General features: G+C 37.3%; 1 long non-coding RNA gene across 1 annotated transcript in view; it reads right to left on the bottom strand.

Annotated features, from left to right (window-relative positions):
* The window catches only part of LOC146544466 (uncharacterized), a 58,349-nt gene that overhangs the window by 5,547 nt on the left and 26,167 nt on the right, over window positions 1-26,635 (bottom strand). The window contains exon 4 of the long non-coding RNA XR_014882780.1: window positions 24,925-25,089. This is a non-coding gene — a long non-coding RNA (uncharacterized LOC146544466). The remainder of the gene's footprint in view (window positions 1-24,924; window positions 25,090-26,635) is intronic.

The raw sequence follows: 26,635 nt of genomic DNA, 5'->3' as shown, positions 1-26,635 counted from the left end.
TTCTTTCTACCAGAAAGGAAATGAGATAGCTATTATGAGTGACTAGCAATCGTACCTTAGAGTTTTACATTTTCCTGTTTCTGAAACTGCCAACTCATTCTCAGTTTATCAACTTCTCCTACGTCCTCAAAGTCTCATTAGAGCTCAGAACTTTGATATTCATGGTAAGATAAGTTTCAAGATCCTATAGGAATATGCACATCAGAGGCACATTCCTATTTCAAAGAACTTGTTGAAGATGCGCTCAAACCATTTTCATTAATACTCTCATTAAAAAGAGGTATGGCTAAAATTTTCTTTGGCACTTGAAAATGCAATGAGACACATTGCAGTCTTAGAATTACTTTTCCATTTCTTTGCCTGCCCCAAATTATTAAACAAGAACTTAACACTAAACCTACTCTCTTCCTGTTTAAAAGATTGGGACATTCCAACAAGATGGGGAGGGCACTTAAAACTGCACCTGAATTTCTTGGGCTATCAGTCAACAGAGAAACGATGTTGCCATAAACTCCAATTTACCTTTTTCTCTATTACAAAGGTATCTGAGCAACTCTTAAAGTGAAATAATTCATGATGCATTGCTTGTTTGATGGAAAAACACAATAAGTAGAACAACTAGCAGAGATTTCCTTTCCCTTCAACATCAAAACAGTTTATTCAATTTCCTAGTGTCTAAGACTTCAGCAGAGCTGATTTATTAAACTGCAGCTCAAAAAACAGATTGATACCCCAAGTCCCACAGCTGACCTCTGGTTCAGGAACATCTGGTCCAACAAAGGCACAAACACTACATCTGTAGATAGTAAATCCATTAGCCATAATGGAACTTGTCAGCCAGTAATATAGAAGTATGGCACATGGAGTAAGTAATGATAGATTTTACTGAGTTTAAAGGTACCTTGTGACACATATGGTTCAAGGGTCTTCTTTCCTAGGGTGTCACCATCTGCCTAACATTAATGACGAAGACAGATCCTAGGTCCAATTTACAGATACAAAACATCTTTTACTCTAGGGATCAGGTCCTCATGCTTTGATTACATCCTCATTTGTGGGTCCTCCAACATTGGTGACAGAAAATCCTTTCACAACTACATATTAATTTTTCTGCAACTTTGATATTAATAGTTAGCAGTTTATAAATCAACGATTATAAAATCAATCCCCTCTTTAATCTCTGGGATTCATATTTTGGTTATTTTTTCTATGTGTCTCTGGTTTATCAGAATAAGATGAATTTGCTTCATGTTTACTTTTGGTTGGTAACATCTGACTTGATGGAGCAGTAAACAATATCAAACGTGACAGCCATTTCTTTTGCTCTCAACGTAAACCAGTTATGGCTGGTGCTCCATAAATATCACATATGATCAGAAAAACATATCAAACACTCTTGTGTCTAGCACCTAAACACTTTCTCACATTCCTAGGCAAGAAAACAGGTAGAAGCAATGGAAAAAACATTTATTGTACCATGAGGAGCACTATCTCCTACTTATTTCCATGGAGACTACAGCAGATACAAAGAGCACCGTAACAGTGTTTAATAGAGCAAGTTCTCAGTTACAATAAACTATTTTTCAGCATAGTCATCAATAGTAATATTCTACCCCAGATGCTACCCAGAATGCTTCTTGTCTCCAGCCACTTCTCTCAGATGTTTTACTTTTTCTCTAAAGGAAGAAGCAAGTCCAAGTATTATTTTGGCTTTCTTTTAACTGCTATGCAGGCCTCTCTATGTATTTCTCTGCCATTCTTTTTCTGCTACTTGTAAACACACATCCTTCTCAACTAAAAATATTCATTGCACATGCACTCAGACTCTAGGGGAAACCTCAAGATCCATTCTTACATTCACACTGCACGTGGCCTGGTGCTCTGGGCACTTGCAGAATAGGCAGAGGCTGCCCAAACAAGAACAAGATAAACTGCTTCTGACATTTTTCTAAGTGACCTCACATGCTTATCAGTTCCAATCAGATATCCTGCATCTACCAACATAGGAACAGGCAGATTCAATTAGAAATGAAAGTAACACAGAGACATATCAGTATTATCATTTTTATCATATTTTTAATAGAATTCTCTATCATGTTCCAAAGCATAATCAGTTACAAAAAGGGTTAATAAAAGCATCCTGCATGACTTAATAGTGATAAACTGAATAACACTGAAGAAATGCTCAGACACTGCAATAATATAGAAATAAAATGAATCTTCACCAACAAGTTAAACAGAGGTTTTAAGACAGATTTTCTAGTCTTTCATAATGGAGAAGTGACATTGTCCTTGAAATCCACAGTTGCACCACTGGATCAAAATAGGGGAGGAAATTACGTTGGGTAGAATACAGTCAATATCACAGAGAATATTAATAATGAAAACACCTTGTGCTAAATAATAAAATTAAATCAACACTTTGTAATGTACTGCATGACTGAGTGCTGCCTCCAGGAGCTATGACATTTGTGGTTGGCTCTGACAAGTGCCGAACCTTTTCTGTACAAACTTATTGGTCATAGTCCTTGGGTCACCACTGTCACCACCAGGACCAGCCATAACTCCTTCACCAGGTGCTCAATTATCAGTTCAGGCCATGACCAAACAGTTCGCCTACACACTTCTCTCCAAGTTTTCCAGATCCCATGGACACCCAATTGCATTTTTACCCAACCAAAACAGTTTGGACTTCCTGCTGACACTCTGAGTATTCATGAGGCACTCATCCTCTTTCCCTCCCAGTTGCAACTTACATAACTTACCTGCATCTTTTTGGAACAAGCTGGAAAAAATTTTCTGTTCCTATAATTTTTATAGAGATTGGCTTTAAAGCAAGATTGGCTGATTTAGAAGTACTATCTTTTCTCGATTCATCTGCCTACTCAGTAGATTAGAAGCACTGCCTTGCAAGACCTTCTTACTAGTTGTCGGCCTTAACTATCGACTTCTAATAACATCAAGCAAATTCTCTTCAACAGCTTTTAACAGACTTTTGTTCAGCTGTGGTGTCAAATTAACTGTTTCCTCCAAACACACACATTTTTGTCCCCGGAACATTAAACGCTCTCTTTCTAATTAGCAACATAAATAAATTTCCAGTTTCATATTTCAGTTGTTCATTTCTTGACAATTTTTCTCCCAATTTCACATTTGAAAAACAACATACAGTTAGCAGAGAAATATAACAGAGGCTAAATAAAAATAGGTGCTAGAGATGTTGGCTGATCAGTAGGCTATAGAAAATCAGAGATGGGAAAAGCAATATTATTTGATGTCATTTAGTCCCAACACTAACTTTAATGGCTTTCAATATTTGAAAAAAAAAAACCAAACATCTTGTCTCTTCTTTCTTCCCTTTGATATTTTACTTCTATGATGCTTTCCAGATTTGAAATCAGAAATATTAAATTCTTGCAGAGTAGATTACACTAAAAAATCATCTCTAAAATAACCTCCATTTTAAGATACGAAATCTACATTTATTACTCTTTCTACATAATGAATTCTCCCTTAAAATGCACTAAGTCAAATTCCAAAGTTTTACCTGCCTTGTTTAGTGAAGAAAGAGTACTTGGAACCTGAAAATGAACTTACAGCATAGAGAGGAGTTGGGGCAAAAGAGAAAAGGTGGCATTCAGGGCTCTGATAGGCTCTGTATGAAACCTTCTGTATGAATCCTCTGTGTAAATTGCAGTGTAGACTAGACAAAGCAGGGATGTTCTTTAACTTGTACTCAGTGTTGTATCTTGCAAGTGTAAGCACTTAGCTGGGACCAGCCAGCCTGCTTCCCCTGCTGCAGCTAGCCAAGCAGATGGGGAGCAGCCATCTCAGGGTCTGCTACCAACATCCTCTGCCTCCGGGAGACTTCCCAATGTGTAGGACTCACCCACATAGGAAGGCACTTCTGCTTCACCTATGTCTCTCTGAGGTAGTGAATTTCACAGAGTTTTATATCAAAGGATCTGCAAAAAGCAGACAGTATGCTCTGAGGAACTGCAGTTAAGGCAATCAAACTCAAAACTAGAAGACTTGTGTACTATTTTACAAATACCACTGGGAGGGCATCTGCTTACTAAGCTAAGACTATGGCACTGTATGAACACTGTCTTCAGCCTGTTTTTAACTTTATTCAGCTAAGTAGTGAACTTTGTCACATCTAGTCTCGTTTCCAGGAAAACTAACACAGCATTTACAAAAACAAGGTAATTTAAAATACTTCTCCATTTGATTATTTGCTGACTTCAAATCATTTCCAAGGAGACTGTCTGAAAGTTATCCAATAGCTTTTGGCATTTAGGAAGGAGGCCACACTAATTTTATATGGGTCACCTCTGCCTTCAGATACATGTCTTTCATTTCAGTGACACTCCTGCACCACAAACTATCACTCAATAATAAAATTAATTAAAACCTTTATGTACAACTATTGGTGTTATTAGTGTATTCTGAATTATCTATCTGCTTCTTGATATGTGTTATGTCTGTACAGAAAATTAAGACCAAATTTACTGTCAGCTACTTCTCTGGGAGGAAAAAAACCCTTCCCTTCAAGACAGTTATATGCCAGTGAAAATGAGAACTGAATCTGATCCTTACTGTTTGTGCACAGTTGAGCTTGTTATGATGAGAATAGCAGTCCTGTGATTGCCACTCAGAGTCATATTTTGAATAATTTTATTGGTGGTCTGGTTGTTTTCTATAAAAATGAGGCCACATCTGGTCAAGTGTGTAGTCACTCAGTTCAGAGCTTCTATTCCCAAATGGATAGTGCAAAATTCAGACACTTTACTGACCAGTTTCTTTTTTTATAGACCTTGGATGTGCAGAATTAAATAACGTATACCTCCCAGAAGCTGTTCCTGTCTTAGACCATCTGGGTAATGACTGTATCATTTACACCACATAAACCTGTGACATCTGGAAAGAAAAAGGCCAATATGATAAGATCACACATACAAGCAGGACTAGCCAGCTTTTAATAAGCCTTTTTTGGATTTCTGGGGTGGGTTGGGTTTTTTTTTTGCGTTTTTTTTCCCCAGTACTTTTGGTACTTTTGGTAGTGAATTTTTTCATCAGTGAAGCTCAAGCTAAAATGTATGCTTTAAACAAGAGTTGAAAGTAGACGTGTAAATTATTTCCAACAACATAAAAAAACCCACTTTGACTTCACGTTGCAATGACCCTATCTAAAATTATGATTAAGAACAACATAAAGATTTCTTTAGAAATTAAAATGCAAGTATACACAGTAAAGCTAAACTTCATAACATAGGAGAATGAACAGATGCTGTCTGATTGAAAGACATATCAGAATATATTAAATATAGCACAAAGTTAATACTGAAATATTTGAATGAGTTTTACCTTTGCCTTCTTAAAGCTTAAGTGTGATCTTATTTGTCATATATGTTTCTGGAATTAAAAGCATAGCTCTCCTCAGAGTTGATTAAAGATGAGGAGACACAAACTTGGCCTTAAACATGTTCAGTTCCTCTGGCCTAGCACAAACGAGATTCTTGGGGTTTGCTTTTGGTTTCTCACTCAATATGGGGCATTAGTATTTTCTCTTTTGGTGGATAATCACATCCTGTCATACTTAGGATGAAAAAAATAGTCTACAAAGTCAGATCATAAACACTGTTGATGCTCACAATTTTAAAGAATCCTGTACATCCCAGGATATTATCCCAGGTTCCCAGGATATATAGGTACAACCCTCACCTGCACTTAGTAGATCTGTACTCCCAGTATAGCCCAGGTAAATTCCCAAATATGTATTGTTTTCTCACATGTGATGAAAGCAGTTTCTTTAAGATTAGCATTCCACTGAAGGCTGGATGAGTACATTGGAGCTTCTCTGGCCTTAGCTGCTGTGTGCAATGAACTTCCTTACCTGGCCCAAATTCAGCATACTACTTAAGTTCTTAGTTGTTGTTTTTTTTTTTGTTTTGGTTTGGTTTGGTTTTTTTAGGCTTCTCTTTTTCCAATAAAATGAACTAAAAGGAGCATACGTACTTTGTCGAGTCTAATTTCTCACATGTAAGAGTCAGCACACAAAAAGTCAATTATATTGGGATTCCATTGCCTAAACAAAAGCTCTTACTACATATGGTTTGCTGAAAGACATTTGAAATGTCTGCATGGAACATACTGGAGACTCAAGATCTTCTGGAACGGCAGTTGGAGGCCCTGCAAAATACTCTAGAGTATCTCAAAAGGTAACAACATACAGACAGACGAGTTTCATTTCCACTGTGTTTGCTGCTGGAGGAAATTATTACATTTTCACCTCTCCAGATTGCCTCTTTTCAGCCATCCTCACTTCTAAACATAGATTTCTTCTTATGCTTTCTCATCTGGGAATACCAGGTTAAGTACTATATAACTTTGTAAAATCAGCAACAGTTCTTATATTTCCCAAATACAGCTCTGCTAGGTTGTCTCTTTGGATATACTACTGGGCAAGTATCTCATGTACTGCAACTGTCAACTCTTTTGTCCCATGAATTTTTCTGGAATTGTCTCTCAGATGTTAAAAATGACTGTTTAGCTATGCTAAACTTTTGTTCTTTTTTTTTTCTCCTGAAGACAAGCACTGTACCAGCATCAAACCTGAATCAAGATAAGCACTTAGGAACCTATAGCCTGAAAACCTATACCTAATCCTTGAAGTGTCCACATTCCTATCAATAAAGTCATATTTGAGCAAAAGCCTGAAGCAGTCAGGGGCAAATAAGTTAAATTTTCCAGGCAGCTGCTTAGGGGTATGCAAGCTCCCCACCAGCAGCAGCTCTACAGTCACAGCAGCTGATGCTGTGGCAATGGTAGATTTACGACAGACCTCAGTGGGAACAGCGGCCTACAGCAAGGTTGGCTGCATGCTTCTCTGGAGGGACTCACTTTGCTCTGTGTGTTTAGCTTGCATATCTGTTCTGCTAAACATAAGTTTAACGCTGACTCCTGTTTGCACACTGATGGCTGAAACTGGTCCACAATCATTTCTTAAACATCCTGTCCAAGATATCAGGTTTTATTAACAACGAAAACTAATTTCATTGACAGATCAAAGATGACTGTGGCTTCCTTGCAGCTGTTAAAACTGCTTGAAAGCAGGAATATTTCTTCCGGTTGGGAAAAGCAAGAGCAAGCAGTACCTGGGTTTTCAAATATTTTCTTTAAATTAAGGCACAAATAAATTTTTCCTCAGAGAGTCTAGAATAACTATTCTTGAGAGCGAACCAAACACACAATCATTGTGAAAAGACCTGGTTTGTGAAGGTACTTATGCTGCCCACTCATTAAGAGGCTGCTTTTAATCTAACTTGGTTTAACATACTCTGTGAGAGAATGAATGATTCAGAATGACTTGTACATAACCTCCGTCCCTGCTCATGAGTCTAATTCCATGGAGAACAGTTCCTTCAAATGGTTTTTATTTCATTTTAAACAAGGAATATTTCTTATAAATGTTGCAATTTCTTGCTCTGAGTGACACCAGTTACGCTTCATGTTGTATCATACAGGCTCACCTACTCATTAACAATATCACAGTACCACTTCCTTTCTGAAGACAGACTGCTGCATGAGTGCTCCAGGCTGTACTGCACAGCCTCTTCTCATGGGTGGGCAGCTGAGGCTCTGAGAGACTGAATGAGTAAAAGCTCAGCTCAGTGAGGCAGAATCATAACTCCAAGCCTCAGAGCAGACATGTCAGATGCACAGCAGGGCCACCATGACCACAACTACATGATTGGATACAGGAGTATTCCCTGCTTCAGTGCTCATCTTGGCAATGCCCTAAGTCCAAACTGTGGAGAGAGCCAGACATGCATCATTTCCTCTTTTCACTCATCTTACACAAAGGTGGTTTCCACACAAAAGTAACTCAGGTACATACTTTGGGCTTAGCAGAGATCTAACTGAACACCACGTTTTCTCTCTTAGCTGTTCTGCATCTAAAATGTTGACTCCAACATCCTTCTGATTTAACTTTGCCATTTTTATATAGAAGGTTTTGCTCTGCACAGACCAAAATCTTTGGCAGTATTGCAACTCAGAAAATGGAAACTGCATTATCAACATAATGGTTTAGCATGAGGATGGAGTCAGTGTGTGGAAAAGAGGTACTTCTTTCAGACTGCCAGCTTTCACCATCAGTACACTGTTCATTTTGGCTATGACACATGTATGACTCCAGTGAAAACAGGAAAACTCAAGACCAGAACTCTTACTGGGAAGGCAACTTGAATTTCTGTTCTAGTTGAGAAAGGAAATCAGAAGTAGAGTGAGTATATGCTAAATATAGTTGAAGTAGCTAGGTACAAGACAGGACGTGTTTACTCAGTAAGTGTTAAGCTGGACAGTTCAGTCATCCTTTCAACTTTTATTTCTTAATTTAAAACACTTTATTTTTTTTTAGGTTCTCTGAAATTTTTCCTTGAGCTCAACAGAATTTACAGGTGCCACAAACTTCTAAAAGCCTCTTTCTAAAAATGCTCTTTCAGTGTCAAGTGCCAGCCATAGCTTTTCCTTTAAATTTTCTATAACAGTTTATAGTTAAAATGTTATAAATTCGTAAAATATAAATTAGCTTTTACTTTAGCATAATCTACAATACCAAATGATTTATTCAGAGAAGGTAAGGAAAAAGGGATCATGAAATTATCCACTATCATCTCCTGCACAAGTGTTCCTGCAACAAGTCAAAAACTTTCATTATTCATAAAGTCTTCTATGAGAAGAAGCTAAAAGGAACGTTCAAGTCTATAAAATTGTTCATATTTTTTGAGACTGATTTTGAAAAAAATCTTTTTTCTCCAATCTTCCATATAAATCTTTTGTTTTCCTTTCTCCCACAAGTTGTATCCAGGTGGAATTTTCATTTCCAGTCATTCTAAATTTTCAGTATTTTTTTGGAAGATGCTTTGAGGACCTTGTCACTTAAGAATTACCTCTATTACTTTGAAGAACTGGAGTCCTAGAGTTACTTGCATGTTTCATTGCTACATGGCTGTTATTCTATACAGGACTGAAACCTCATCTGGGACTTAATCTCTCCTTTGAAAAAAAAAATATATATATATTAAACTGTTTTAATTATTTAGTTGCTAAACAAGAAAACGGCTAAAATAGAGAGATTCCTAGAAAAAACCTCTCTTGTGAATAGGGAAATATTCTAAAATGTAGCAACACATTAAAAAAAACCATCAAAAATGTTTTCAAATAAACCTAAATCCATTAGTCTAACTTGCTTTCATTTATTAACTTTTCAAATTGAGTCCGGACAATGCAGACATTGTTTTATCTTCAGCTGACAGTAGGAATACCTGGGATGTGCAATAACATATGGAGCCATCTGATGAGAGATCATCCAGCCAGCTGAATAGATAAGCAGACAGACTTCTCCAAACGCAGCCTCTGCGAGCCTGATCCTGCAAGGTGCTGAGAACCTCATCTCCTGCTGACTGCAATGGGAATTGAAAGCAGACAAAAAGCTGCAGCAGATGATCAATATCTCTGAGACCCGGGCCCTTCAGGAGCTCAGATTTCCAGTGCCTGGTTCTTACTGCAGATGTGTAACAGAAATAAAACTTCCTGCAGCTCCGAGGAGTTGTTACATTGGAACAGAAATTGGCTAAATCTTAATGCTTACAGCGACATCAGACCTCCATCCTAAAACATAAGTGCCATTGGTACAGACGAGCAAGTTTAAAAATCAGGTTGAAAGTGAAGTACTTAAATGCATTAGCCAAGAGTGATAACTAATTTTATATGCTTATGGTTCATTACAAAATCTTTTTCTCTTCTCAAAGTATTGGTTAGGAAAACAATAGGGGGGAAAAAAAAAGTGACAAGGAAGTAAGGGAGGTATACAGTAGAGTATGTTGTCAAATTAAAAAAAAAAAAAAAAAAAAGAAAAGGCCAGTATTTCCATTTCAGATGCATCTCCACAACACCAGAAACACAGTCAGCAGAAACACAGTTAGCTGACACAGTGTAAAGATAAATGGCCTCTGATTCAGAGACTCCATTTAAATTTTGGGGCTTATGGATACTTCTACATCTACGTTGTCAAGTGAGCCAGAGGCTTTTCACACCCCCCTCTCCTTTCTCTAAGGCAAATTATCATTTCATTACTATTTGTTAGCCTGGTGCTTGAAACATTGTCCTCCAACATATAGCTTGAAAACCAGGGAACTGAGATAGTCACTGAACATACAACTTTTTTTAATTTATTCCCCCAGAAAGATCCTCTATGCAACAGGCTATTATACCAAAGATTTACACTATAATTATTACTACTTTTGAATTAAAATTACCATAGCTGCCATAGTGTTAGATAAACTCTGTATTTCTGCCTTTAATGAGTTTTTTGTCAACTAATTGCTTATCAGTTTATTTTGAAATGCTTGCACTGCTAAGGTTAGTTTGGGTCACAATAGCTGGTTGTTTAAAAAAGATTTGAATTTTTTTTGAAAAGGGTATCAAGCATCTCTTAGATAATATTGAAAACTTACTACTAAAAAGCTGTGTAAATAATCAATTGCTCAAAGACATATTATTTGATGGCAGGCCAAGGATCCACTTCACAAATTCATGACCCAATATATTTAAGTGAAAATAGGTAGCTAAGCAAAGTATATGAAAGAAGAAAAATGACATATGAGACCAAATAAAAAAGATCCTTTCAACAAAACACTAAATATGTACAACTATTCCAGATGTTTCTTGAGATGAAACAAAACATACAGCAATTGTTAACAGATGGATGATAGAGGATTAAAATAGTAGGAAAAAAAATTCCAAGGCACCAAATATATGTGACACCTGAAGGCTTCAAGGTTAGGCTGGGAGCCCCAAGAGAACAGAGGCTCCAGGATGTCGATCATTCATCAGGTATCTGCACAAGGCTAAGAGAAACCCACTAGTGGAGAAAACATTAAAGAACATTCATGAACAGGAGGGGAACAAGCATGTCCAAACACATGGAAGAATTACTGCATTTTCTTCATGGATTTATTTTACCTCCAAGAAGATAAAGAACAATATCCCAGAGCATTTAACTGCATTGTGGGTTGGGATTCAAGGTTTTGGATTTGATTACAAGGCACATTAAGGTTGCATTTTTCACCTCTGTAGTAATAAGAACCTAAAGTTACATGTAGCTGAATTGATTCTCTAACAGACAGAAAACAGCATGTGAGATTTTGATGTCTTTGTTTTAATCATGAAGTAACATTAGAATCTGTAAAATTCTCTAACTGTTGTCTTCCTCCATTAACTACTCTTCAAAGTGTTTAGCCAAACCAGAAAAAAGACATGCAACAAACAGGTCTCTTCACTCCCAAGAAAACTTCTGGTTTGTTATAGGAAATGCAAAGATTCGAACTGCTATACAGAATAATATGAAGAGACCCCACTATAGACACCGAAGTTACAAGCCCAAGTGACTGGGGAGTAAGGTGACAGAAGAAATTTAGCATTAATAAATGTAGAATACAGCACATGGAGAAAATGCAATCTTAACTTTGTCCACAAACATTTTTCTCTAAAGCACTGATTATCAGTCAGGAACAAGAATATCGCAGCCATCAGATTCGATGCTCTAAATGTATCAGCTCAGGAGCGCTAAAACAAGCAATTAAAACGAACAACCTCACAAGACTACTTTTTCCATCATCATCCTGATACAACAGTACCACCTTTCATCTCAAAATTTAAGATAATATACTTGGAAGATTCAGAAAAACCTGGACAGACTGGTGAGGACAGAGATCTTCGTTCTCTTTTCCTTGCACAGAAGCTAGACTTTAACCCACAGGTGGGCAACATTCATCCTTTATATAATCATTGCTATTCAGGATCCGCTTTCACTTTATTTTTTCTATAAAAACTTACTTTTGGATTGAGAGACAGGATGTTGGCTAAGTGATCTAACCTGGCTAAACTGATCTTAGGTTCTCCTTTACCTTTGGGATGGAAGCAGATAGATAGTTTTCACAGCGGTGTGAAGACTATTCTTTCATTTATCTCCATTTTCTCTTGCCAAAGTGAAAGAACACTGCTGTGAAGCAAAGAGGAGCAAAAACTTGTCCAGTTTCAGAAATAATCAGAAAGGAAATGATGACTTTTCTTACAAACCTTTTCTGGATAGTGTCATGGCTTCACACCTGCAGATAGCAAAGTTCCACCATGCTGCTCTGTCATTCCTCTTGCTAAATGTATTAGGGAGAATATATGATAAGCTCAAGGACTGAGAGAAGGACAGGGAGATCACTCACCAATTACCAACACTGTCAAAACATATGCAGTCAAATGAGATTATTTCAATATCTTACATGTTGCTAATAGCCAAGAGCAGTAAGAAATTAAAAGCAAGCTGAAAACATCTTTCCCCTCATTCACCCTTTTCTACAGCTTCCCTGCTAGCAGAACAGAGGAGTAAAGAACAGGGGCTGTAGCCAGTTCGTAGTGCTTCATCTTGACTGCTCCTCTGTGGTAGCTGTTCCTGTTCCACAAGGGTACTTCCATGGGATGCCATCCCTTTCCCATGCAGTTGATCCTGCATGGGCTTCTCACAAGCTGCAGCTCTCCAAATAGTACTCCCACACAACTCCATACTACAGGGCCCACACTTCAGGCACTGCTTCAGAACAGGTCCCCCATGGGCAGCAGCATTCCCAGACCACCTGCTGCATCGGGGCCCCTCCATGGCTGCAGCTAGAGATCTGCTCCACAAAGTGCCCATGGGCTGCAGAAGGACAGCCTGCTCCACCATGGGCTTCTCCTGGGCTGCAGGAGCTTCTGCTCTGCACCTGAAGCACCTCCTGCTCTCATTCTGCACTGAACTTGGTGGGTGTACGCTGCTTCTCTCATGCGTCCTCACTCCTCTCCCAGTGGCTGCCATACAGCAGTTTTTCCCTTTCTTCCATATGCTCTCACAGAGGAACAACCAGCATCATTCTTGTCTCATCTCTGGCAGCAGCAAGTCCCCGTTGAAGCATCTGAAGCTGGATTTGATCTGATATGGGACAGACACTGGCTCTGCTTACAAAGGTCACCCCTGCAGCCCCCTTGCTCCATAAATCTAGTAAAACAGAAGTGAAAACTTTAATATAGTTCTTCACAGTGAGTAGTGGCACTGTTCTCTGTTTATTTTTCACTTGTTGGAGATGTCTCAAATGTAATAAAGTCAGCCTTTTTGAAACATACCTATGCCATTTTCAGCATGCACTGAAATTCCTCAACTCTGTAAAGCCCCTCTAAGAGTCTCATCTGATTCTTGTAAATGAAAGTGGATTCAAGCAAAAACCTCCTTGTTTAACACATTACAAAATTACACATAATCATTAAATATTTTATGCTCTTTACCCACAGCATCCAAGCTTTTAAATTAGATGAGAATTATGTTTCTCATTTTCTAAGAATAAGATTTATGAACTGCAGTCATTTCTTAGCAGTTTTAAAACACAGATAATGTCTCACATGCATATGAAATTAGAACTACTGGAAAAACAAACTAACACGATAAAATGTACTGATGGGGTTACTCAAAATTATAGGAAAAGGAAAAATTATTACCAGCACCAAAAGAAGAAAATACCCTTGAGGAATGAGAAACACATGGGTGGGTATATAGAATTCTGTATCTACCGAAATCTTTTATAGGTGTCCCCCCTACTCCTCCAGTAGTGAAATAAGTTTTCTTGAAATTTCTGGCAAAAGATGCCTTCAAGTAAACCAGGAGCAGAACTAAAACCTACTAACAAAATATCAAACACTGACACAAATACACTAAAAAAAAGAAAAGAAGTGTTAGGATCCCCAAGAGGTTTGCAGCAGCCACACTTAAAACCTTGATGCTGCATTGTTTCATGAGAAGGATACTAAATGGGTGCCATTCTTAAAATTTCTTGCTCTGCTAATGTAATTTATCAATGCACCTGCTCTGCTCACTGCTGACTCTGCTAATTCCCACAGTAGATTAGGTCTTTACTGGCTAAAGAGTAATTCAATAGTGCTGTATTCCCACAGATACAGAAGAACAAAAGCATCAAAACTGACAGAAATTAAATGGAGTCAATCTGAAAAGGATTTTCAAGGATATTATTTAGTTACTTAGATGAAGATATTTTAGTTTCAGAAGGTAAAATTATGACAATTTAAACTGACTAAATTTCACTGTATGTATTAAGCACCTCATGTTCAATTTGTAAGCTCCCAAGTGGCCTCGTCACTTCCCAACACTCTCTGCAGTAGAGATAATACCATTTCTCTCCTGTGATTTGAGGTTCCTTGATCCCAAAAAGCTGGGATGCAATATTTATTAACACTTGGCTATTTACCAAGTGGTATTAAAAAGCAGATTCCCTGCTGACATTTCAAATGGAAAAAAAGCTAAGCAGATCACATACCATTCTGTGGTAAATCAAATAAAATTTCCCTTTTAAATTGTATAACCATCTCCTTTTAACTATCAGGTCTAAGTCAAAGCTTGTATATTTTGGCCTATGAAGAAACTTATGAAAAAACCTCTCACTCTTCTATTGAAAGGATAATACACTTTTTTCAGGAAATTTGGTGACTGAGAAAATATTTAAAAACAAATCTTGACCCTGAAGTCTGAGAGATGTGTGTCTAGAATATTTGTGTAATACTTTCAGCAACTTTCTGTTTCAGAATAAATGAAGAACGAAGTTCCCCCAAGCAATCTACCTTGATTTTACACTGATTCTACTACACACTGGAACTGAGCTATGGACTGTAGCATGAATTATAATATTATACACACCATACATTAAATTATATTTATTAATAAAATATAATTAATTTTTTCAATTCTTTTTTAAAAATAAACTTCTCTCACATGGATTAGAATTGCTCCCTACCAACCACCTAGCAGTATAAGCATGGTATACAGATTCATTCATGAAGCTTATGTATTTTAGTTTCTGTCTCTTTCATGACACGATGAAAGGTTTAGATGTGTTGAAAATACTACGTGGTTAAACAGTGTCTGCATGAGATTCTTAGAACATGCTTTCTAGTTCAGACTTCCTTTTCACCTTCTCTTGCAATGTAGATAAAATTCCATCAATAGCTCTAAAGACTGTTTTTCAAAGCTAAAGCTTTCCCTTGCCAGCCTACAGTCTCCTCCACAGCCCATCGGTCTTGCTAAGCAAACCTTTGCATTTTCTTTTGAAAGCCCAGCATCTAAATTTGCTCACATAATTGTTCAGAAACAACAGCCCTTAATTTACGAGTCTTGTGGTAGTTTGTAGGATACCTTAAAATCCTTTTTTGTATAATACTTTCCATGTAAACACACATTCCTGATTTCCTCCAAAATTGAAAGAAGCTGAACTACATTTTTTAAAAATAGCTTGATCGCAAAACAATCACTTCACATACTGTAGCTACTAACAGTAAAAGATTGATTCATGTTGATAAGCATTAATAACAGCTATGCTGATGCAACTGAGAGTTAAGCATGGTTTAATGCTGAGTTGGAAATACGATTTTTTAATCAGGAGATAGACCAACTTTTTATATAGTCTGATAGTGACAGAATAAGGGGGAATGGTTTAAGCTAAAAAAAAAGATTTAGTTTAGATGTTTAGAGGAAGTTCTTTACTCAGAGGGTGATGAAACGCTGGCACAGACTGCCCAGAAAGACTGTGGATGCTCCATCCCTGGGGGTTCTCAAGGCCAGGCTGGATGAGGACCTGGGCAGCCTGATCTGGTTGGAATTGGGTAGGTTTTGAGATCTTTTCCAATCCAAGCCTTTCTACAATTCTACAATTGTGTACAATTTAGTAGAAGTAGAAAAAAAAGAAAAAAAAAAAAGTTTTCTTATTTTACGTTAAACTTCAAAGAAATTATTTTTAATATCAGAAGTGCTTTTAAATGTGCACTATATTGCAAAAGAAATTTATTGCTAGATGTTTCTTCGGTGCCAAATCTGCCAGGATATAAGGAAATTAATAAGCATAGGTTACATATTTATACATATATTTATATTATCAGAGCATGCTTGTTATATTACTATAATTTTTATTTCATACCATATTAGCATCACAATTGCCACATACAAACTTTAGTCTAAATCCTGAGTAACATTTTGTACCTTCTGCAGAGTCTGGTCCCATGGGTCAGGAGAGCACTTGTCAGACCTCCTGCTGCCTCCCTCCTAACTGACCTCAGGAAAAGTCTTCTGCTCCTTGTGCCTCAGTTCCTAACCCATCCCCTCTTGCAAAATATTTTGAATAGGATCTTATTCACTTATTACTGCATGAGGACTGTGTATTTGTTTTTGCCTCCAGAAATCCCAAAGTATGTCTTTATTTCCTAAGACTAATCTTTTTGACATCAATAAGGAGGAAGGAATACTAGATCAGCAGTAATGACAAGAGCTTTCTGTCAGAAGATATCAAGAAAACATTCAAGGTTCCATTGTATTTCCAAATGCACACTTCCAGTTTTGAGTAACTCATTAAAAATCTCTTTATTTGTTTGGTATTTATGTTATCTTAATAATTTAACAGAGATTTCAGTGCCATGATAACAGCACCACACTATAATATCATCAGCTGCAGAATTTGGAGGAGGCTATGCATTGCTGGTATCAAATTGGCTTTCCAGCTGAGCACACTTTCACTGCAATATTTCTTTTCTCCTTGTTGCAGTATCATTTTCCCTCTTTTGCAGGGCACAAGTTACCAACTACTCAGACAACTCTTATGTAAAATACCAGATTTTGGAACTTTACTAATTCTTCACAGATATACTTCCTCTCCAAAAGAAGTCAGACACATCCAGCTATAAGAAAATAAATGTTTATTATCAGCACGTGTTATTTTAACTCAGAAATAAGATCTGTTTTCAGGCTTCACTGACCAAGAGTCTAATTAAAGACTTTTACTTCGCTTTCAAACTGCATTAGACTGATTTCAGTCTTTAGTTTAAGATTAATGATAGGGAGAAAATATGATGGAAAAGATCTCAAAGGTTGAAACGAGGACATCACTCAGCAATTACCTTAACAGGCAGAACAAAATCAGCAAAGGAAGCATACCATTATTACTTGCCTACTGCTAACAGACCAGAGCAATAAGAATTAAAAGCAAACTAAAAACATCTTCTTCCCCCCATTCACCCTCTTCTATCTCCTCCCTATAACTAGCACAGAAGAATAGAGAATGAGGGACACGGTCAGTACACAACAATTTCTCTCATCTGTTCCTTTATGATCACCCTCCTAGATGCTTCAGCATGAAGTCCCTACCAGGAGATGCCATCCTTCCCCAGCTGATCCTGTGTGGACTTCCCACAGCTCTTCAAGCACTTCAACATGGCTCCATATCACAGTGCCCATCCTTCAGGAATGCACTGCTCCAGCACAGGTCCCCACAGGCAGCAGCTCCCCCCAACCCACTCCATGGGCTGCAGCTCTGATCCAGGACCTGTCCATGTGGGATCACACTCTAACAGCACTTGAGGCAGTCCTGTGAAACCTGGCCCACCAGGGCTGTTTCCTGTTTACCATGATCCTAATCAAAGTTCACTGCTGAGCTGGAAACTGAAATATTTAGCAATTTGCAGCTTTTCAAGCTCTATTCATTTTCTTGTAAGTCCTAAAACCTTCTGTGTAGGAGCAAGCGATGATTCCCCAAATTATTCGCTTACAAGTGCTCAAAGAGACAGAGCTGATGAAAACAATAGGCTGTGCTCCCAGAAACATTATTTTAGAACTCTGAGATATGATTAAATGCTTATAAATGACACATAACCCCTGCTGGGAACCAGAATAACTGCCATCTCATCTTTCCAAAGGACCGGGCTTTATCTGGCATGCTAGAAATTCTCTATTTATGCCAATTGTAACACTTTCAAATGGTGTTAAAGCTCAAATACTTTACAGTCAAAATAGGTTATGCATAGATACATACATATTGGGAGAGAAGTAAATAGCAAGATTGTTCATAAAACAGGCTCAAAGTACTTCATTTTGCTGCCTTAAGATGATTGGTTTAGCATAATATGTTCTGACTGTTCTGTCCCAAGGTTAGGTAAGACTTTACAAGAGACTTCAAAAACTCTTCCCAAAGGGTATGCTGTTGGCATCCACAGCATGATTCCTAATGTGCCTTTACACAGCTGAGGGATTGGCTGTGCCAACCACCTCCAAGGATGCTCCTCTTTTGCAAGACCTCTTCATCATATGCGCTTGTTCTTTCCAAGCCTTTTCCCAGGCAAAGTGATTCCACCATCATTCCCCAGCTGTAAAGCTTTCCCAGCTCCTCTGCCAAAAAACAGAATTGCCAGGACAGTCTGGGTGAAAACTGGTGTTCTTCCTCCCACTAATTCCACAGTTCATGGCCTGGACCATGAAAAAGAAATTATTTTTTGGAGTTATATCAAACTTCTCTTCTCCCTGCCCATTTCTTTAATCCACTGCACTGGGGAAAGTTCTTTGTCACATACTGGCAACTAAAAATAATCTGATCTTTCTTCCCCTGTATTTGTTCATAGGATTTAAATGAACACAATAAGGCAAATGACACATTACGATATATACAGCTTTTGGCAGGTTACCTAAAAAGATTAGGTGATTTCTCAGCACAGTTTATGTCCTGTCAGATCTTTCTGATGATCATTATTTATCATTTCTATAGTAATAATTAATAATTAGTTAAGATTTTTGTTTCCTTTTCCAAGTTTCTCTCTTTTTTTCCTAAAAAGTACTCCTTTAAATTAAATGACGTTAGGCGAGTAGATGCCTCTCAGCTCATCTGAAAGCGACAGTAATAAGCAGCAGTGGTCTTCTTTAAAATCATGCTAACATTGAATTACAGCTGTAAAGCTTGACACTTGAATTTAATTAAATAGAAGCTTTCTGAATATTTCTAACTAAGATAGCAAATAGTCATCTTTTTCATTTGGATCATTTAAAATTCTTCATTCTTTTGGTTTCATTTCAAAGATGGAATTTCTTATAATTACAATATTCTTCATTTAAATTAGATTTTAGAAATACTCTAAGAATTATCCAGTCCAACATATCTTAAGAAAACACATTTACCTCTGTTTTCTCCCACATCCAACACTTCACCTGAGCCCTTTTTCTTTATCCCCAAAATGACAGTCCTGGCATATTGTTTAAGTAGATAAACTTGCAGTTTCTTGGCTGCCAAAGCTAAACATGATTTAAATAATAAGATATTTCATCTTTACTGGGATTTTAGCCACCTTTGGCTAAGGTGCATATCCTGATTTCCAGATCACCCAAAGAACACCAGAAAAAGTAAAAAATTAACATCAACAGCCAATAAATTCTCCACCTGGAAGTGATGACTAAAGTAAATCTCACCAGGAACACCTTTGCTGAAGCAGCTGGTATTCAGGTTCTGACAATTATTGCACAGTTGTATCATATCCCTCTTCCTATCTACTTTTGAAATAATTATATTGATCAGAACATCTGGTCATGACATTTTATCCTATCCAATCTCTGAAGCATTAACACTGCCATGCACTCTACACACATAAAACAAAGAAATGCCCCTCTGAGTTGAGGGAGGACAGGGAGTTCAGCAGCAGCTCTGTAGTATTATTAGAGAATCAAAATACATGTCATACAAAACCTCATAAAGAAGTCTGATATTGGTTTATATTTCACAAGAACAGAAAAGTGATCACAAGGCATAAACCACCTATTATTATCCTGCAGTAGAGAGGAGCCTTTATTAAAAGGGAAGCAGACCCACTCTTCTCTTTCTGTGCTCACTGTTGGAGCTCCTCAGCTGGGACTACAGCAGAGACACTTTCTCTGACAGAAGCAGAGACTTCAAAGAAGCATCAACCTGAGCTGCTTGGAATGTTTCTGTAAAACATTCTGTTTATTTTAGAATTGTCATGTTCAAAAACTTGAACCTAGTGAGAAGACTAGGTTCAGTATTGGCTACTTTTAAAAAAGAAGGGAAAAATGAGTTGAAGATACGTTCTGATGAACAAAAAATCACTGTACAGAATACAGCTGCCCACTTCTATCTCTTTCATGGTTCCTTCTGAACAGACTACTGGTTCTCATCAGCATCCATGAATTACTTTTAAAGGATCTATGAAAGGCAAATGAGAAAAGCAAACAAGTATTACGTGGCTTAAATTCTCTACAAAAGGCTCTACACCAGCAATGGGAAATGTTTCCATCTGTATGCTCTTATTTCACTTCTAAGCTCCCTTAACTTTTCGGTCAAGTGGAAAATCCTTTCCAATTCATTCTCAGTTAATTCGCAGGTTTCCCTATTCCCCATACAAGTAAATAAATTCTGTCTACTAGGGAGGTGACATTAGTGTGGCCAAGGCATATCAACTACTCTAAAACTCATGGAATTGATCCTCCAAGACAGGCACTTTTTAGAGCAAGTGTGAGTGAAGTGACAGACAGATGTTCAAGTCTGTGCAATGACACTGCTCCATGAGTTCACAGGAAGGTCTTTCACATGGACTGAGATGCCTAAGAGAGGGGAAAAATGCAACACTCTAGTGAGGACAACACTGAACATACTGACTTTTTTTTTGCTGAAAGACACTCCCTGAAGTGCAAATAGTGCTGGCATCATGTTGTGTTATTTACCACTTCAGACACCATTCTCCAAATGTCTTTTGAAAATCTGGTCTGCAAATGTAAGAGCTGCATTAGCAGTACACTCCTAACTGTGAAGGAGTTATCAATCTATGCATCTGTCTTTCATGGAACTTGGGGATGAAAAAGAGCTTATAGGTCATTCAGTTCATATCATTACCAATGCAAGACTGTTCCACATTGTGTTTTCCTAGGGGTTTATCCAGGTTTTAATGACTCAAGTAAAGGAGCTTTCATCAATTTTCTCCAGAGACTATTCTCAACTGTAAAAGATTTCACTGTAAAGAAACAATTCCTGACACTCAGCCTAAAATATTCCCTTGTTGACTTTTCCATTCATCTTGATCATACATACATATTATGCAGCAAAAGCCAAAATGCTCCCAGTTACATCATACAGTCTTTTAAAAGTTAGTCACATTGCCTCGGTGTAATGCCGAAAAAAAACTTGTCCTTGCACTTTGTTCTTCAGAAAATCTTGATGGAGGTAGCAGCTTTATTTTCACGACACACACTAAAAGAATAAAGGGTATGAACTGGCAGAAACTTCACATCGTATGAAACTCAACAACTCTGCATTATCCAGGCACTCTTTGACGGTTGTGAAAGAAATAAAAGGCCACAATCCATTGGGATTTTATAAATGAAAAGGTGCTGTGAGTGTGTAGATAGCAGATGACATCACTTACCAGTAAACAATTTGCAGACCAAGTGTAGCCTCTGTGCAAATTTTCACCATTGTAATAAGTCCATTCCTACATAGAGCTGCAGCATATTGGTTCATCGATTCTATTAAAATGTATCATAAACAATAATAGTAACAATGATTCACTGTTAACTTGCAGAGCCCTTGGCTCCTAACCATAGCATTTATTCAGGGAGTGTTCTGTATTTACGCATTCTTAAGTCATGAGCAGCCATCTCTAAGGGTAAGGAATTGTTGCAACTCCATGCAACATGTGGCCTGGGGATACATAAATACATAATCCTACATTGCCAGTTACAAAATGTTTTTACTAATACGTATTTTTTTTCTCAGAGACCCCCTAAAATAATCTTTTTAAGATTATTTTCAAACCTCTAAGGTTCCTTTCAAAGCAGGAACAACCAATACAATCTGTGTTTAAATGTGAATCTTGATGACTTTGACTATTGATCAGATTGCTTAATTCAACTTCATTAAAAATAATGTGATAGGTAATAGTAGGAAGAGCTGTGTATACTTCAGTTTACATATTTACAAGTTAAATAAAATCTGAATTTGAGCCTACGTAGATATTAAAAACAGATGAAATTTCTCTGACTTTCACTGACTTGTCCTTCAATTAGTTGATTCTTCAGTTCTGCCTAAATTTCTTATGACATTTTATTCATTGGCACAGTAATAGTAGATCATTTTCAATAACGTGTGGCTAGCCCCATACAAGGAGATTAAGTAATTTCACTTATTTCCCATGGGAAACATTAAGGTCAGTGTAAGGGCTACCAGAACAAAAAGGGTTAAAATTCCAATGCCAGAACTCCTGCAGTCATTCCATAACCTAAAGCAAAGAAAATCAGTGTTTGGTCTGCCAGTCCCTTCAGCACTGGGGAAAAAAAGTAACCAAAACCTGCACAATCAGGATTTATTCATTTACTTATTTTATGTGGATCACTGAGGTATTTTACTACTTTCCTTTGTTCTTTCTTCTATTCAGCAGCTCCTCTGAGTAAGGAATGCTGTGGAGACCTCAAATATGGAATATCTAACATGGGTAAATCTAAGTTCCAATTGCATTTTGTTTGTCCTTACCTCCTGCCATATCTCTGATCTTCAAGATAAACGCTACTAAGGCTGTAGACGTAGGAATTACGTTAGAAGCCCACAGAAGCCTCACAGCAGCTGATAGATCCAGCAATTCACTGACCTCTGATTGCTGTCACTGTCACAGCTGTCATTCATGTCATCTGAATCAGTCTCTGGATTATGCGAATAGTACCTGATCAGACTTCTGGATCCATAATCATTAAGAAATTGGTGCAATTTACAGAACATGAAGTTGAGATACAACATTGGCTGCCTCAGGACAATTCCCAGTCCACCCCATTTTACACTCCTCATTCTGGTTAGTCCATTGAGTTAGCTTCCATTGTTAGATTGTTAGATTACATCAGTGCAGTGAGTGTAAGCTGCATCTGCAGCAGAACCACAAGGAAATAAAGCTTTACACGTGAGAAATTCCATTTATGCCACTCTGCATATCTTCTGATCTCCCTAAAGAAAAGAAGGACAGCAGTCTGACCAAAAGCATGCTTCCTAAGTTACTACCTTCAGTGTTTGCAGTTCCATAATGATTACACATGCAAAAAAGGCTACAGGTAAAATGAATCTTTCAGTAATACCAATACAACCCAGTTTACAGTTGATATTAGAACAAGATACTGTTAGAATCACTTAATTATCATACTAGTTAGTTCAGTTAACCTAATTTCTCTGAGAATGAGAGTAAAATATGAAAACTTGAGAAATGAAAGCCTAAAGAAATATCTCTGTCATTCCTACAAAAATGAACTGCTTCGCTTGCCGATAAGGGACAATGTAGGAAAACAAAACTTGCCTAAAATAGAAAGAACAGAAACATGCCTAAAAAAAAAAAGTGGTATAAAATTACTTGTTTATTTTCTTCACAGTGCTTTAGCATGTCTGTTTAAGGTCATATTCTAAAGATAAGCATCTGAGATCAGACAGAAAATTGAAGGAATTATCTGGGGGGAGTTTTGCTGTGCTTCACACATAATTTGAGATTATTAAAGCAAATCCAGAATGTAACTGTGAAATGACATTTTGGGCTTTCTGACACAGCTGTTGTATGTGAAAAGGTATAACAGTAGAATGATTCTCATAAGGACCATGAAAGATACGTTTGAAAGATGGTGTTTAACCAGTAAATGCATAAGGCTTCCATGTTCTTCCTCTGCCATTTGACTGTAAAATCAGATTCTATACAAGAAAAGAGAATATTCAAATTGTACAGAAAATCTATTTTACAGCGTCCTAGTATCTGGTGGTAAAGTTTTGATTAGTTACTCTGCTTCATAAGATAATGATTTACAAAGCTAGCTTATTTCTATAACTAACTTCTGGAGTCAAGGCTGTATCTATAGCGGGGAAGAATGAAAGATAAAATATGACTCTATTTCCAAGTAATTCAAATTCTGATTCACATCAAAAGCTTTTGGCTTTTTTCTTTTTTTGGTTTTTGGCTTCGAAAAGAAATTTCAAAATTTTGCTCCAAAAAAAAGTAAATGACCTCTTATTGTAGAATACAAGGGAAAAGCAAATTGCTGAAGATTCACTTTCTCGCTAGCTTGCAGGAGTGCTTGCAAGAGACGTGGATAAACAGAACTCAAGTCTCAAATATATCAGTGACGCAGACCTCTAGCAAGGACTCCATCCATGAGGCCTTTCAGTTCCATCTCTGGGTGCTGATAGAGCTGAAATATTTGCCCAAGTCTTGTAGGAAAAGCATTTGTCACTTCCTCAGTACCATGAAACTAGCAGTAGATGGGAAAACTTCAAAACCTCTACTGGTGTGACAAATTGCAGGATATGGAAAAATAGTGATTGCAAGTTTGCAATTACCAAACAGACGCAGTGATATCAGTGAAAGAGATTTAAAAACAAAAATTAAGTCACGGAATTAAACTCACATTTACCATGGTTTCTTTTATACTCACATTTACATGGGATCTTTTCAGCTGAAGGTCATTGATTTATATCATTAGGATACCTGTTCAGTTCCTACTGGGACAAATGCTATCATCGGGTTCTGAACTTATAAGTCAGGACCATTTTCAAAGCCTATGAACATTCCTAATACATTTCAAACATGAAAGAAAGTATTTTGAAAAGCAGCAGTCTGTCTTTTTTACAGGTCTTCCTCATATCCTTCTTTCATTATTATTTTATCTTGTGGATGAGACTGCTTGGTTTGCTAGCATTCATCTTTTGCAGCCTGAACATTTCAGGAAGCATGAGCAAAAAGATGTTGATTTTTCATCTTGGACTGCTTCAGCTGAGTTCCAGGTTTAGATTTATGTGCTGGCAAATGACACCTCCTTCCTCACCCCCTCCCCATTTTTTTGATGAGATACCCAGAGTAAGTGATTTCTCAGATTATTCCCTCCCAACTTGCATCATTTTATTATGATAAATTTCTTTAGTTTGGATTCAGTATTTGAATAGTTTCATGCTCCAAATCCTTAGCATAATGAATAGTATGAATCACTCACTGTACCTGTATTTTTCTCTCAAACTGCACAGGGCTGGTGTTCAGATCAACATTTCTAATTGCTGTTTTTACAATCCCAGCAGTGCCCTGTAGAAACGACAGTAGCTCTATGAAAGACCAAAGATGATTGCATCCGCCTTCTCCTCTCTCACATCTCCCTCCTTGCACAACCTGAAACCAGAAATGAAACCTATTCAGCTTAAAACTTGTGGGTGGTAATTCACTTACATAGCCTGCAAAAAAAAAAAAACAAAAAACCCAATACATATTACATCAAAACTTATGAAGACATCCCCACATCCCCACTATCTCTACCATTCTTGTGGGAGGGGATTTGTGCATGTTTAAGAGCTTCAAGGAATGCAGACAAGAGGTCACTCAAACAGCACTCAGACCATATCGGAACAGTTTCAGACATACAGTGTAACACTGAAACATATGTGCCAAGAACAAGTGGAATGATAACAGAAATAAAAGGCAAAAAGTGATGGGTTAACAAAATAGTTTTACTGAAATAAAGCCTTGACAGTAGTTCAAGTTAAGCCATAGACTCTTTCAGGTTCCTATGCACTTGAATGCTGAAATTGTATTTGTCTTTGGCATCTGGCAATGTCATTTAATATGTTCTTACGGCCCTGAATGCAGTTAAGCATGCACTGTATATTATTTTATGATGTTTGAATTGGAATCACACATTCTGGGTACAAGTACTCATGTTTTTGCAGATTCTTGTGTAAAGCTGGGAGAACCTGTTTCCAATTTCATGACCGTTTATCGCTAATCCAAAATGACTGCAGCATTACCTACAGACAGGAAGCTGGATGAGGGCTTGTGTGCTTTGGATGCATCATGCTCTTCCCAGGAAACTCTGTTAAACTAGTTTTATGCTTACATGAGGGGAAGACAGGAATTACTAATGGACATGACTGTGCCTAATCTATATATAGTTTAACAAAATAAAGGTAAAATTGAGATGGGTCTTATAGCAGCTCTTCATCCACATGAGCTCTAATACTCATTTCAGCATTCCATTCAGGCTTCTGTTTTTGCTTTCACAAAACTCATACTGCATAAAAGAGTCCTGTGCTCACTAGTTTAGCCAAATTTCAGGAATGTTACAAGTTTGGGTCCCTGGTCCAAGTTAACTTCTTCTAAAATAACCAAAATCTTACTGCAAAACATTTCTTTTTTATTGTTCATGCTATCATCTTGCAAGAGATAACACTAAACTGTAGCTCTGTCACATGTCAAAGGAAAAATACTGCATAACATTCCTTTGAGGAGCAAAAAAACAATGCTGATGAGAGGATGGATTAAGTTGTCCACCAGAACAACTAAGAACAGGCTAAAAAACACTCACTTAACATTTTATGAACTTCTAAAACTTTAGAGGTTCATTTTGTCCAGCAACTGATCTAGAATTGGTGTAATAACTCTTGTGAGAAAAGCTCTCTCCTGAGATTTATAACAGTCCTGGATTTTGACAGATAGAAATAGCTGTAACATTGCTTTCCTAGTAATTTTCAAGTTCAATCATCACAATCAAAAGATATTAGAAAATTAATTACTTCATTGGAATTTCTAGAAAAAGATTAATACCTGGTTTGCTCAAAAAGAATTTAGTCTGATTGGATTGTTTATTATTTTGTTAAAACAGATTGCTTGTTGTGCTATAGAATGCTATTTATGGCAGTAATAAAACAGGAACTGAAATACC

The sequence above is a fragment of the Meleagris gallopavo genome, chromosome 4 (genome assembly GCF_905368555.1).
Source record: "Meleagris gallopavo chromosome 4, MGAL_WU_HG_1.1, whole genome shotgun sequence".
Classification (NCBI taxonomy): domain Eukaryota; kingdom Metazoa; phylum Chordata; class Aves; order Galliformes; family Phasianidae; genus Meleagris; species Meleagris gallopavo.
This window is presented reverse-complemented; position numbering and strand designations above follow the sequence as displayed.